General features: G+C 36.1%; 1 protein-coding gene and 1 pseudogene across 1 annotated transcript in view; both read right to left on the reverse strand.

Moving 5' to 3' along the window:
- SEPTIN14 (septin 14) overlaps nucleotides 1-14,364 on the reverse strand; it is a 99,672-nt gene that overhangs the window by 62,103 nt on the left and 23,205 nt on the right. The gene's annotated exons all lie outside the window — the stretch shown is intronic.
- LOC118607395 lies at nucleotides 1,950-2,068 on the reverse strand (annotated as a pseudogene).

A 14,364-nucleotide genomic window follows, 5' to 3' on the forward strand; every position in this document is an offset into this window, starting at 1 on the left:
TGGTTACTTTTTTCTTGCTGTTCTGATTGGGTGTCCTTGGCTTCCTTATCCTCTATTTTGGTGATTTGATCCTCTTCTTCCTCCATTCTGTTGATTCCCTCTAATATACTCTTCATCTCAGATATTGTAGTCTTCATTTCTGACTGATTCCCTTTTACAATTTCCATTTCCTTTTTTATTTTTTATCTCTTTGTTAAAGTTCTCACTGAGTTCATCTACACTTCCTCTAAGTCCACTGAGCATTTTGAAAGTTTTTAAGCAGTGTTTTGAACTCTGCATCTGTGAGATTGCTTGACTCCATTTTTCCTGGATCTCCATTCTATTCTTTCATGTGGTTTTTGCTTCTTTGTCTTCCCATTTGGGTTGCCTTTCTGTATCTGTTTCTGTGTAATTATCAAAGTTCCTAAGTCTCCCAGTTTTATTATCATGACTTGTGTAGTAGGTTTCCAGCAGCACAGTCCTGAGAAGGGTAACTGCAGGCCAAGTTTAGCCCCAGCCTGTGCCTCTCCAGGGCCACCTATAAAGATTCAGCACACAACTTACAGATGTTGTGCTTATAGTTGCCTCAAGAAGCCATACCAGAAACCAAGGCCAGTGTGAGTCTTGGCACTGCTCGCCAAGTGGCACAGGACTTGACAAGGACACAACTGAATGTGGCTTGTGTGGGGCTGTGAGTTGGGAGAGGCAGAGTTCAGGGAATTCTCTGGGTGGAGCAACCTCTGTTATCCAGTTGGATGACATCTCAGCTATGGTGGCACCGAGTCTGCACACTGAGAGTGGAGAGGACTCAAGAGAGGAACAATGGACACCATCAGCATTTCTGCCTGGTAGAAAACCCTGTCTCTGGCCCTCAGTCTGAAAACCCAGTGTCCCCCTGTAAGTCCCCAAGCAGCTGACCTGGTACTGGTGCACAGAGTGAGCAGGTCTATCAGTAGGAAAGTCCAATCTAGGACATGGCCCCTTTAAAAGGTTGCCATAGCCTTTGTCCCACTCAGCCTCTGGTATCTGGGTAGCCTTACGCCTTCGCCCTTCTTACCTCCAACCATTGCAGGGTGATTTCTTATTTCTCTCCCTAGTTGTAGGACTTTCTTTCATCTATACCCCCAGACGACTGTACTTACTATTTCCTCCGTGTTTCTGTCTCAATTTTGATGTGGTCACAAGAGGGAATGAGTGAAGCTTCAATCATCTATGCCATTTTGCTCCTACTTTCACGAGTGTTTTTAAATTTCTCTACATTTGTGAATTTTTAAATTTTTCTTATTGATTTCTAATTTTGTTGTATTGTGGTGAGAAATAATAGTATAATTTCACTGCATTCTTAAATTTAAGTCTTGTTTATAGGCGCACATATTCTGTTGTGTGCAACGTTACGCATGTATTTGTTAGTTCTACTTATTTTATTGTGCTACTTAGGTTTAGCTATTTCCTTATTGATTTTATGTCTGGATGTTTTATGTATTGTTGAAAGTGGGTGTTGAAGTCTCTTACTATTATCATGTTTCATGTGAATTTTTGTGAATTTTTGCTTTTTATAATTAGGTACTCTAATGTTGAGTCTATGTGTATGTGTATAAAATAAATATATATTTTTGTTATCTTCTTATCCAATCGATAATTTCATCATTATGAAATTCCTTTATCTCTTTTGACAATTTTGACTTAAATCTTATTTAACTGATATATCACCACCCCTGCTTTCTTATTTTAACCATTTTCATGGAATATCTTTTTTTATTCCTTTATTCTCTGCCTGTGTGTCTTGTTTCTAAAGTGAATACATTGTAGATAGCATGTAATAAATATATATATATACACATATACATATGTATATATATGTGCATGTGTGTGTGTGTGTGTGTATATATATATATATATTAGTCAAGGCAACCCTTGGTTGACCTTACAGATTGCAAGGACCTTGTCAGCTTACAATCCCTTATTTTTTACGCCAACAGCACCTGGTCTTCCTAGGTGGTCTCCTATCCAAGTACTAACCAGGTCCGACCCTGCTTAGCTTCTGAGATCAGACAGGATCCGGCTTGTTCAAGGTAGCATGGCTGTAGACTGGATATATTTTTTAAAAATTCATTCAGCTCCCCTATGTCTTGCGATTGGAGAGTTAAATCCATTAAAGTAATTATTATATATGGTATATAATATATGATATATAGTAATACATTTAAGTAATAATAATAACTAACTATTGTCATTTTGTTAAATGTTTTTCATCTATCTTGTAGTTATTTTGTTTCTCTTTTCCCCTATCTCTTTTAATTCCTTTGTATTTTGTTGATTAATTGTAGTGTTGTTTTTATTCCTTTCTCTTTTTATTTGGTGTATCTTCTATAGGTATTTTCATGAGACTTACAAAAAACATCTGACAGTTATAATGTCTAACTTAGTAACAACTTTAATCACATGCAAAAACTTTACACTTCCACCTCTTCCCTATTTTATGTGTTTGGTGTTAAAGTTTACATAGTTTTATGTGGTATATTCATTAACAGGTTTTTGTGTTTGTGGTTATTATAATACCTTTTTATTTTAAGTTTTATACTAGAGGTAAAAGTGTTTTAATGTCTTCATTACAGTATTACAGTATTTTCTATCTGGCTATATACTTGCCTTTATCTTTGTTTTTTATACTCTCATGTGCTTTGTGTTACTGTTTAGTGCCTTTTGTTTCAACTTGAAGAACTGTCTTTAGTAGTTCTTTTAAGGCAGATCTAGTGGTGATGAATTTCCTCTTTACCTGTTTGTGAGGTATTTTTCCTTCATTTATGTAGGGTAGTTTGTGGGGGTATAGTATTCTTTGTTGGATATTTTTTCTTTCGGTACTTTGATTATATTATCCAATTCCCTTATAGCCTGCAATTTTATGATGAGAAATTAGCTGATAGTTATACATGTGTTTCCTGATACATGATGAATTACAATTCTGTTGCTGTTTACAAAAGTTCTTCTTTGTTTTGACTTTTGGCAATTTGAATATATTGTGTCTTGGTGTAGACTTCTTAAGGCTTACCTTTTTTGAGGGTCTTTCAAGTTTTATAAATGTGAGTACATTGTCCTCTCTCCATATGGGAAGTTTTCAGCCATTATATCTTTAAATAAGTTTGCTGCCCATTTCTCCCCTTCTTCTTCTAGGACTCTCATGATAAATATATTGGTTTTTGTGATAGAGTTGCATAATTCTCTAAGGCTTTTTTCACTTTTTTCTTTTTGTTTTTCTGACTGGATAATTTCAAATGGTTTTTGTCTTTGAATTTGTAATTCTTTCTTCTGCTTAATCAAATTACTGTTGAATCCCTCTAATATTTTCTTTAGTTCAGTTATATTCTTCATCTCCAAGATTTCCATGTTTCTCCTTTGTCATTTTTATGTTTACTGATATTACACTTTTGTTTACATATTACTTTTCTGATTTTATTTAGTTATTCATGTTCTCTTATGACTCACTGTATTTCTTTAGGGTGATTATTTTGAATTCTTTGTTAAGCAATTTATAGAATTCATTTTTTATGGTCATTTACTAGAGATTTATTTTGTTCTTTGGTCGTATCATGTTTTCCTTATTTTATATGTTCCTTTTAGCTCTTCATTAGTGTCTGAACATTTGAATAATAGCTCCTTTACTTAGTTTCTACAGACTGGCTTTGACTGTGAAAGACAATCACCAGTTAACCTGGCCAGGGATGCTGGATCTTTGCTCCTAGCTGCCCTAGATATCCAATCTTTTTGTGGAGTCAAAGGGAACACTTAACCTCTTGCTTTCTATAATATATAGCCATTTCAGTTCTATCAGTGATTTCTGTAATGTGAGAGAGAAATGGGCCACTTGGGCAGTGTGCTGAAAGACTGAGGATACTGGCAGCATTCACCACTATTCCTTCTCCTTCCTGGGGAAAAAAGCTTTAGTTATACACTTTTCCCCTATATTGCAGATTTGTGACAGCTGCAGTTTCTCCAGGCATCTGAACTATGCCAGAATTTTAGTGTTTTGTGTGAGGCAGAGCAGAATTCAACCTCTTGGTGGATGCATTGAGAGGCCGGAGATGTTGAACACATGCTCCACTACTCCTTTTCTCCTGAAGGAGAAGCTTCAGTTATGCAGTTTCTCCAAGCCTCTCAGAGAGCATTGCTGATTATAGTGAGATGCCTGCCTCCCCTAGTTTCTTTCCCCAGGCACCTGAACAATGCCAGTTTTATTAACCATGCGTGTGAGGTGAAAGAGAAACCAGCCCCTTGAGATTACTAAAAGACTGGAGGTATTGGACACTATTCCCATTCTCTCCCATCCTCTGGGAGGAATTGTGACATCTCTAAGTCCTGAGCTGTAATGGCTTGGAGCAGGGATTAACATAGGTAAAGTGAAATTACTCTTCTTGGGTGTCTCATGCAGCTGATCTTTATCTTGTGCTTGTCTAGAGGACTTCTTAACTAGATTCTAGACTTCTCCAAAAAGTAATATTGTTACTTATATATTTGTAAAATCTCTGTTTCTATGGGGAAAAAGGATTTGGACTTTCTATTCTGTGATTATGCTGATGCCACTCCCACTATTTCGTATTCTTGGTACCTTTTTCAAACATTAGTAGACTGTATATGCACACATTTATTTCTGGACAATCTATTCTATTACATTGCTCTATATGTTTATTTTTAGGCTGCTACCACATTGTTTTAATTACTGAAGTTTTGTAATATATACTGAAATTAGAAAGTGTGAAAACCTCGTGCTTCTTTTTTTCCCATCTTCATTGAAATATAATAGACAATTAGCTGCTTGTATTTACATTGTACAATTCATTGAGGATCTTTTTCAATTATAGTTGGCATACAATAATATACTAGTTTCAGTTGTATAGCTTAAGGATCAGAGATCCATAATACTCCCACTAAATCTAGTACCCCTCTTCCCCCTTATATATGTATTACAATATTATTAACTATCTTCTCTATGCTACACTCTACAGCTCCATGTCTATTCAGCAACTATCCATTAGTACCTCTTAATCCCTTTGCCTTTTTTTGTCCCCCCCAAACCCTTTCCCATCTAGTATGCCTCTAAATATTCTCTGTACCTACACATTTATTTCCACATTTGTTGTTGTTGATGATGATGATGATTTTGTTTAGATTCTACACATACGTGAAATCATGAAATATCTGTATTTCTCTATCCGACACATTTCATTCAGCACAATACCCTCTAGGTTCATCAAGGCAATATCTTTTTCCATACCCTTCCTTTTAGTCTCTGTGTGTCTTTTAATCTGAAGTGAGTCTCTTCTAGGCAGCATAGGCAGGGGGTCTTGTTTTCTTATCTGTTCAGCCACTCTGTCTTTTGGTTGAAGCACTTAATTCTTTTCCATTCGAAGTACTTGTTGATTGGAATGCAGTTATTACCATTCTTTATTCTTGTTTTCGATACAGTTTTTTTCATCTTAAAGAAGTCCCTCCAACATTTCCTGTAATACTGGCTTGGTGGTGATAAATTCCTTTAACTTACTTTTGTCTGGGAAGCTCTTTATCTGTCTTTCAACTCTAAATGATAGCTTTGCTGGGAAAAGTATTCTTGGTTTTAAATCCTGGGTTTTACTCACGTCAAATATTTTGTACCAAGCCCTTTTGTCCTGCAAAGCTTCTTTCGAAAAATCACCTGCTGGTCTTATGAGTGCTCTCTTGTAGGTACCTAACTGCTTTTCTCTTGCTTCTTTTAAGATTCTCTCATTGTATTTAACCTTTGGCATTTTAATTATGATGTGTCTTGATATGGGCCTCCTTGGATCCCTGAGTTTTGGAATTCTCTGAGATTCCTGGAGTTTTATGTCCATTTCCTTCATCAGGTTAGGAAAGTTTTCCATCATTATTTCTCCAAATAGGCCTTTAATATCTTGTTTTTTTTTTCAGGTACTCCTATGACATGGATATTTTTACATTTAATAGTATCACATAGGCTCTTTAAATTATTATTATAGTGTTGGCTTCTTTTTTCTTGCCATTCTGATTGAGTGTCCATGGCTTTCCCATCCTCTACATAGGTCATTTGATCCTCTTCTTTATTCACTCTGTTTATTCCATGTAATATACTTCTCATCTCAGGTAATGTGTTCTTCATTTCTGACTGGTTCCCTTTTATAATTTCCATTTACGTTTTTATGTTTTTATTCTCTTTGCTAAAGTTCTCACTGAATTCATCTACACTTCCCAAAAGTTCATTGAGCATCTTAATAACTAGTTTTTTGAACTCTGCATCTGTTAGATTACTTGACTCCATTATATCTGGATCTCTGTTCTGTTCTTTCATATGGTTTCTGCTTCCTTGTCATCCCATTTTGTCTGCCTTTCTGTGTCTGTTTCTATGTATTAATCAAAGCTCATAAATTTCTGATCTTATTAGTGTGGCTTTGTGTAGTAGGTGTTTAGCCCTGCTTATAGTTGCTTATAGGCCACATCAGAAACCATGGTCAGTTGCCCACAGTGTGAGTCTAGGTGATGCTCAGAAAAGAGCACCTGATTAACAAAGATGCACCTGAATGTAGCTTGAGTGTGGTTGTGAGTTGGGGGAGCAAAGTTTCAGGGAATCCTCTGGGTGTTATCCAGTTTGATGACATCTCAGCTATGGTGGTGCTATATGTGCACACTGAGAGAGGGTAGGGCTCAACAGAGGAACAATGGATACCACTGGCACTTCTATTAAAAGCAAGTCTCACCTTGGCCCTCACTCAGACAACTCTGTATCCCTCTGCAATTCCCTGATGCCCCCTGTGCATAACTGGCACTGGTGCTTCAGGAAGTCCGCTCATGGACACAGCCATAAGAAAGTCTTCTCATGGACACGGCCCCTTTAAGAGGGTTCTGCAGCTGTCGGCTGTTGCTGACAGAGCCTCAGTCCCCCTCAACCGCTAGGGACCGGGCAGCCTTGCCCCATCCTACCTTCTGTTGTATAAGGTGATTTCTTAGTTCTTTCCCTAGTTCTATGGTTTATTCATTTAGATCTCAGGGAATTTTTCCTTGCTGTTTACTCCTTATGTCTATCACAACTTTGTTTGGTCTCCAGAGGGATGAATAGAGCCTCTATCATCTACACCATTTTCCCACACTCTGCTTCATTATTTGTTTTTCAAGATTGCTTTGGCTATTTAGAAACATTTTCATTTCTGTATGACTTTTGGTACTGTTTTCTTTCTTCTATTTCTGTATTTAAAAAGCCACTGGAAACCTGATAAAGATAACACTGAATTTGTAGATTGCTTTGAGTAGGATGGGTATTTAAATAATATTAAATCTTCCAATTAATGAACACAGTGTATCTTTTCATTTATTTGTGTCTTTTAAAATTCTTTTATAAATGTTTTGTAGTTTTTAGTATACAAGTCTTTTACCTCCTTCTTATTTTTAAGTATTTTATTCTTTTTTTATGTTACTGTAGATGAGACTGTTTTCATGTTATCTGCAAAGATAATTTCACTTCTTCCTTGCCAGTTGGATTTCTTTTGTTTTTGTTTTTTACTCCTAATTGGTCTTAGTATGTCTTTCAATATTATGTTGAGTAGAAGTGGCACAAGTAGGCATTCTTGACTTGTTCCTGATTTTAGATGAAAGGTTTTCAGCTTTGCCACTGAGTATGATATTTACTGTGGATATGCATATATGGTTTTTATCATGTTAAGGAAGTTTACTTTTAATCCTAGATTATTGAGTGTTTTCTGTCATTATGAAAAGGTGTTGATTTATGTCAAATGCATTTTTTTGCATCAATTCAGATAATCATCTGTTTTTCCCTTTTCATTCTAAAAATGTGATGTATTAATTAATACTCAAGTTAAATTCTCTTTACATTCTTGGAAATAAATCCCATTTCCTTGTGGTAATAATCCTTTTATTTTACTGTTGAGTTTGCTAATATTTTGTAGGGGATCGTCACAACAATATTTATGAGAGATATTGGTGTGTGCTTTTCTCTTCTTATAGTATTTTAGCCTGGCTGTATTATTAAAAAACTATTGGCCTCATAGCATCAGTCAAGATATATTTCCTCCTCTTCAGTTTTTTATTATTATTAAAGTCGTTGGGGTAACATTGGTTAGTAAAATTATATAGGTTTCAAGATAATACATCATCTTTTTTATAGTTAATTTTGGTGTATGGCGACCGCAGTCTAGTTTCTTTTGCATATGGCTTTCCAGTTTTCCTAGCGTCATTTATTAAACAAGCTTTCTTTCCTCCATTGTATATTTTTGGCTCCTTTGTCAAAAATTATTTGCCCAGGGAGAGAAAAACTGGCCAGAGGGAATCAAATTGAAGTTGTGACAAGGAGCAGCAGCAAATAATTGCCTGGGATCTAAATGAACAAGCCATATAACTAGGGAGAAATCCAAGAAATCACCCTGCAAAGGCAGAAGATAGGATGGGGCAAGGATGCAGGGCTGCTGGGTCTCGAGCAGCTGAGTGAGATAGAGGACTGCTGAGCACGGCAGCAGTAGCGGTAGGGGCAGTGCCAGTGGGAAACGCCTCTTAAAGTGCTCATGTCTATGAGTAGATTTTTGTGGTGACAGATCTGCTTGCCCTGAGCACCAGTATCAATTTGGCTGAGTGCAGGAGGCACCAGGGACTTACAGGGAGACATTGTCAAAGTGAGGGTCAAAGCGAGAATTGCCTTGCACAGAAGTGTCCAGCGGTATCCATTATTCCCTATTAAGCCCTCCCCTCTCCCGGGGCCTGGACACAGAGCTGCCATAGCCGTGAAGTCATCAAACTGGATAACAGAGGTCACTCTGCCCAGAGCATTCCCTGAAACTCCAACTTCCCCAACTCACGGCCCCACCCAGGCCACATCCAGGTATATCCTCAGCAAGTCAGGTGCTCCTTTCTGAGTAGTGCCTAGATTCATACTGGAGCCAGCTGGCCTCAGTTTCTGGTGTGGCCATCTGTGGATTTCTTGCTAATTTTAACATGTGGCCGTGGAGGGGCAGAGGCTTAGGCTAAATTTGGCCTGCAGCTAAACCCCTCTCAGGACTGTGCCACTTCACAATACACACTAATAAGACCACTCCTGGTCTTAAGAGCTTTGCTTAGTACATAGAAACAAACATAGAAAGGCAACTAAAATGAGAACACAAAGAAGCAGAAACCATATGAAACAGAACAGAGATACAGATATAATGGAGTCAAGTAATCTAACAGATAACAGTGTTCAAAACACTGGTTATAAAGATGCTCAATGAACTTTTGGGAAGTATAGATAAATTCAATGAGAACTTTAACAAAGAAATTTTAAAAAAACCATAAAAATGTAAATAGAAATTATAAAAGGGAACCAGTCAGAAATTAAGAACACATTATCTGCGATAAGAAGTATATTAAATAGAATAAACAAAGGGATGAATAAAGTGAATAAAGAAAAGGATCAAAAGACCTATCTAGAGGACAAGAAAGCCAAAAACAGGCAATCAGAATGTCAAGAAAAAGGATGTCAAACCATAAAAATAATTTAAGGAGACTAATTAGGGTCCAAATATCCATCTGATTGGTGTACCTGAAGGAAAACAAGATGTTCGACAGATGTTTGAAAAAATAATGATGGAAAACTTCTCTAACTTGGCGAAGGAAATGGACATAAAAACCCAGGAAGCTCAGAGAATTCCAAAAATCAGGGATCCAAAGAGGCACACACCAAAACACATCACAATTAAAATGTCAAGGGTTAAATACAAAGAAAGAATATTAAAAGCAGCAAGAGAAAAACAGATAATTACTTATAAGGGAACAACCATAGACAGCTGATTTCTCAAAAGAAACTGCAGGACAAAAGGGCTTGGTACAAAACATTTCACAGGATGAAGACCCAGGATCTACAACCAAGAAAAATTAATCCAGCAAAGCTGTCATTTAGAGTTGAAGAATAGATAAAGAGCTTCTCAGATAAAAATAAGCTAAAGAAATTCATCACCACCAAGTCAGTATTACAAGAAATGTTGGAGGGGCTTTGTTAAGAAGAAAAAACATGTATCAAAAATAGGAATAAAGAAAGGAGAACAGAGTCCATTGGCTGGGTAAGCCATGCTATTGATGGTTGTGTTCACTTTGTCACATGGGCAACTACCAGTAAAGTGAAGGCTGACATGTACCTGGATGCTGAAGACACCCTGGGTCTAGTCCCACAGCGAAGCTTGTTTGGGGTGAGAAACATGGCAAAGTGAGAGATGTACCTAGATCTCTCCTCTTCAACCAACAATAAGCTAAACATCTAAACTAAACAAAAAACACACAAATTGCACACTAGCACATATGAGCATGGGATTTATGCATAAGAGCTACCACAGAAACATGGTGAAGTGAGAGACATCCCTAGATCTCTCCCCTTCAAATAACAATAAGCTGAACATCTAAAATTCAACAACAAAAAAAAACACCCAAACGTCTCAGTGTCAGATCTGCGCATAAAAGTTACCACGGGTCAGAACCCGGGGTGTCAGGCGGTGGATTGGGACAAATAAAGAACCTGCCAGGGAACTTTCAGCTGCCAAGTTCCCTGTCGGAAGAGGGGAAGGGAAGAAAGAGCAGTGAGTTCCCTGAACAGACCTGTCTGACAGAGCTGTGAGTTTCACACAGCTGGCAGCAGTACCTAGTTATCAGGACAGAAAGCAGAGAAGTGGGATGGCAGAAAAACAACAGCTGATTTTTACCGACTGTGGTTGCAAAACCAAAGCTGAGCCACAACCACCAACTTCAATAACCTCAACCCAAAAAGACCTTCTCCAAGACACATTGTATTAAAATTATCGAAAATCAACGACAAATATAAAATTCTCAGGGAAGCCAAAGAGAATAAAACAGTAACATATAAAGAAAAACCCAATAGATTATCCTCGGACTTCTCAGCACAAATCTTACAAGCCAGAAAAGAGTGGAGTCAAATATTCAAACTACTAAGTGAAAGAAACTACCAGCTTAGAATAATGTATCCAGCTAAGCTCTCTTTTAGACTTGTAGGAGAAAGTAAGACCTTTCAAGATGTACAAAAAGTGAAGGAATTCTCCACTATGAGGTCTGCACTATAAGAAATAGTAAGAGGGGTCAGCTCACCTAAAACAATAAAAAAAAATACATAATTAGGAGTAAAGTGACTATCGCACAAACAGAAGCAGAGGAGTGCAACTCTTACTAAGAACGGAGCATTACAAGCTTAAATAATAAGAAGAGAATTGCTATAGCAAAACAATAGTGAAAATTCAGCATACATAGAAACAAATTGAGAAAACAATGAATGAAAAGGGGAGAATTCAAACATCCAAATTCTCAAAGGGGAAATGGAGATAAGGCACATGCAGAACAAAATGGACGACTATATATATATATATATATAACTATATATATATATAGTTATATATATATATAGTTATATATATATAGTTATATATATATATAACTATTCTTTACATATTCATAATAGTAACCACACACAGAACATTCAGAACTGAAGTATATAACATAAAACAAGAAGCAAAGGCAAAACCCACAAAAGCCAAACAAAATAAAGAAAACAGAAACACAAGGACAAGGAAGCAATAGAAGCACCAAGCTACCAGAAAGCAAAAAATAAAATGACTATAAGAATACCCTATATTGCAATAATCACCCTAAATGTCAATGGACTGAACTCACCAACAAAAAGGCACAGAGTTGCAGAATGGATCAAAAAAAAAAAAAAACCCAATCATATGCTGCCTCTAGGACACACATCTCAGCTCCAAAGACAAATATACACTCAAAGTGAAAGGGTGGAAAATGAGATTTCAAGCAAATGGCATTCAGAAAAAAGTGGGATAGCGGTACTAATATCAAACTAAATAGACTTCAAAATAAAAAAAGATAAAGAAAGATATGAGGAACACTTCATAATGATAAAGGGAATCATGCACCAAGAAGACATAAAACTTATTAATGTCTATTCTCCCAATCAGGGAGCCCAGAAATATTTAAAGCAATTACTAACATAAATAAAGGGAGAAACAGATCAAAACACTATCGGAGTAGGGGATCTAAATACCCCACTCTCGAATATGGAGAGATCATCCAGACAGAAAATCAATAAGGAAATAACATCCTTAAGTGACACATTAGATGAACTAGACATAATTGACATTTACAGAGCCTTCCATCTCAAAACAGCTGCATATACATTTTTTTCTCTCATACATATAGAACATCCTCAAGAATCGACCACATACTGGGAAACAGAGATAGTCTCAACAAATATAAGAGTATTGAAATGATACCTACCATATTCACTGACCACAATGCTTTGAAACTAGAGATCAATTGCAAAAGCAGGAAGAACCATGAATACATGGAGATTAAACAACATGCTACTGAAGAATAACTGGGTCACTGAAGAAGTAAAAACAGATTAAGAGATACATGGAAATGAATGATAATGATAGCACAACATATCAAAACTTTTGGTACATTGAAAAAAGCGGTCATAAGAAGAAGGTTCATATCATTAAAGGCCTATCTCCAAAAACAAGAAAGAGCCCAATTAAACACCCTAACCTTTAATTTTAAAAACTAGAAAAGGAAAAACAAATGAAACGTAAGTCAGCAGAAAGAAAGAAATAATCAAAATTAGAGCACATATAAATGAAATTAAAAACAAAAAAGCAATAGGAAAAATAAATACAACAAAGAGCTGGTTCTTTGAGAAGGTTAATAAAATTCACAACCCCCTGATGAGAAAAAAGAGAAAGGACACAAACAAAATCAGCGATGAAAGAGGGAAAATTATGATTGACATCACAGAAATACAAAGGAACACACAAAAATACTACGAAAAAATATATAACACCAAATTTAATAACCTAGAAGAAATGGACCGGTACTTAGAAAAATACAACCTTCCTAGACTAAATTAAGAAGATCTGGAAAGTCTAAATAGACTGATCAGGAATATGGAAATTGAAACAATCATCAAAAACATACCAAACGGTAAAAGTCTAAGACCAGATGGCTTTACCAGTGAATTCTACCAACCATTCAAAGAATATGTAATACCTATTCCCCTCAAACTCTTTCAAAAAATTGAAGAGGAGGCAATATTTCTAAACTCATATTATTAGGCAAATATCATCCTGATACCAAAACCTGGTAAGAATAACACAAAAAAAGAAAACTACAGACCAATGAACCCAGTTGCAAAAATCCTAATAAGATACAAGTGAACCAAATACAGCAACATATAAAAAATATTATATGCCACAATCAAGTGCACTTCATTCCAAAGACCCAAGGATGGTTCAACATACGCAAATCAATTAATTTGATGCATCACATAAGGAAATTTAAAAAAAAGAATCATATGATCATATCAATAGATACAGAAAGCCTTCAACAAGATACCCACTCGTGATCAAAACTCTTAACAAAATCTGTATAGAAGTACTTTAACATAATAAAGGCCATCTATGACAAACCATCAGCCAACATTATACTTAATGGTGGAAAACTAAAAACCTTCCCTTTTACATCAGGAACAAGGAAAAGCTGTCTACTATCGCCTCTATTATTCAATATAACATGGAGGTCCTAGTGAGTGCAATCAGACAAGAGAAAGGGATAAAAGGAATCTAAATAGGAAACGAAGAAGTCAAACTGTCAATATTTGTGGATGACATGATTCTCTATACAGAAAACCCTAAAGACTCCATAAGAACACTGCTAGAAACAATAAACAAACACAGTAAAATCTCTTGATACAATATCAACATTGAAAAATCCATAGCATTCCTATACTCTAATAATAAAGCATGAGGAAAAGAAGTGGAAAAATAATTCCTTTTGCAATTACAACAAAAAGGATAAAATACCTAGGAACAAATCTAATGAAACATGTGAAGGACCTATATAATGAAAACTACAAGACCCTATTATAAAAAATTGAGGAAGATACAAAGAAATGGAAAGACATTCTGTGTTCATGGATTAGAAGAATCGACATAATTAAAATTACCATATTACATAAAGCATTATACAGATTTAATGCAATCCCCATCAAAATCTTATTGGCATTTTTTAAAGAAGTATAACAAAAAGTCATCAGATTTATATGAAAACACAAAAGACCCTGAATTGCCAAAGCCATTCTGGGGGGGGGGTGGCGGGGGGGGGGAACAAGGCTGGAAACATCACTCTGCCCAACTTCAAATTATACTACAAAATGACAGTAATCAAAACAGCATGGTACTGGCAGCAAAACAGACACATGAACCAGTGGAACAGAATAGAGAGTCCAGAAGAAACTCATATTTATATGGGCAAATAATTTTCAACAAAGAAGCCAAAAACATACAGTGGAGA

Source organism: Rousettus aegyptiacus, unplaced genomic scaffold, assembly GCF_014176215.1.
Source record: "Rousettus aegyptiacus isolate mRouAeg1 unplaced genomic scaffold, mRouAeg1.p scaffold_m13_p_8, whole genome shotgun sequence".
Lineage (NCBI taxonomy): Eukaryota > Metazoa > Chordata > Mammalia > Chiroptera > Pteropodidae > Rousettus > Rousettus aegyptiacus.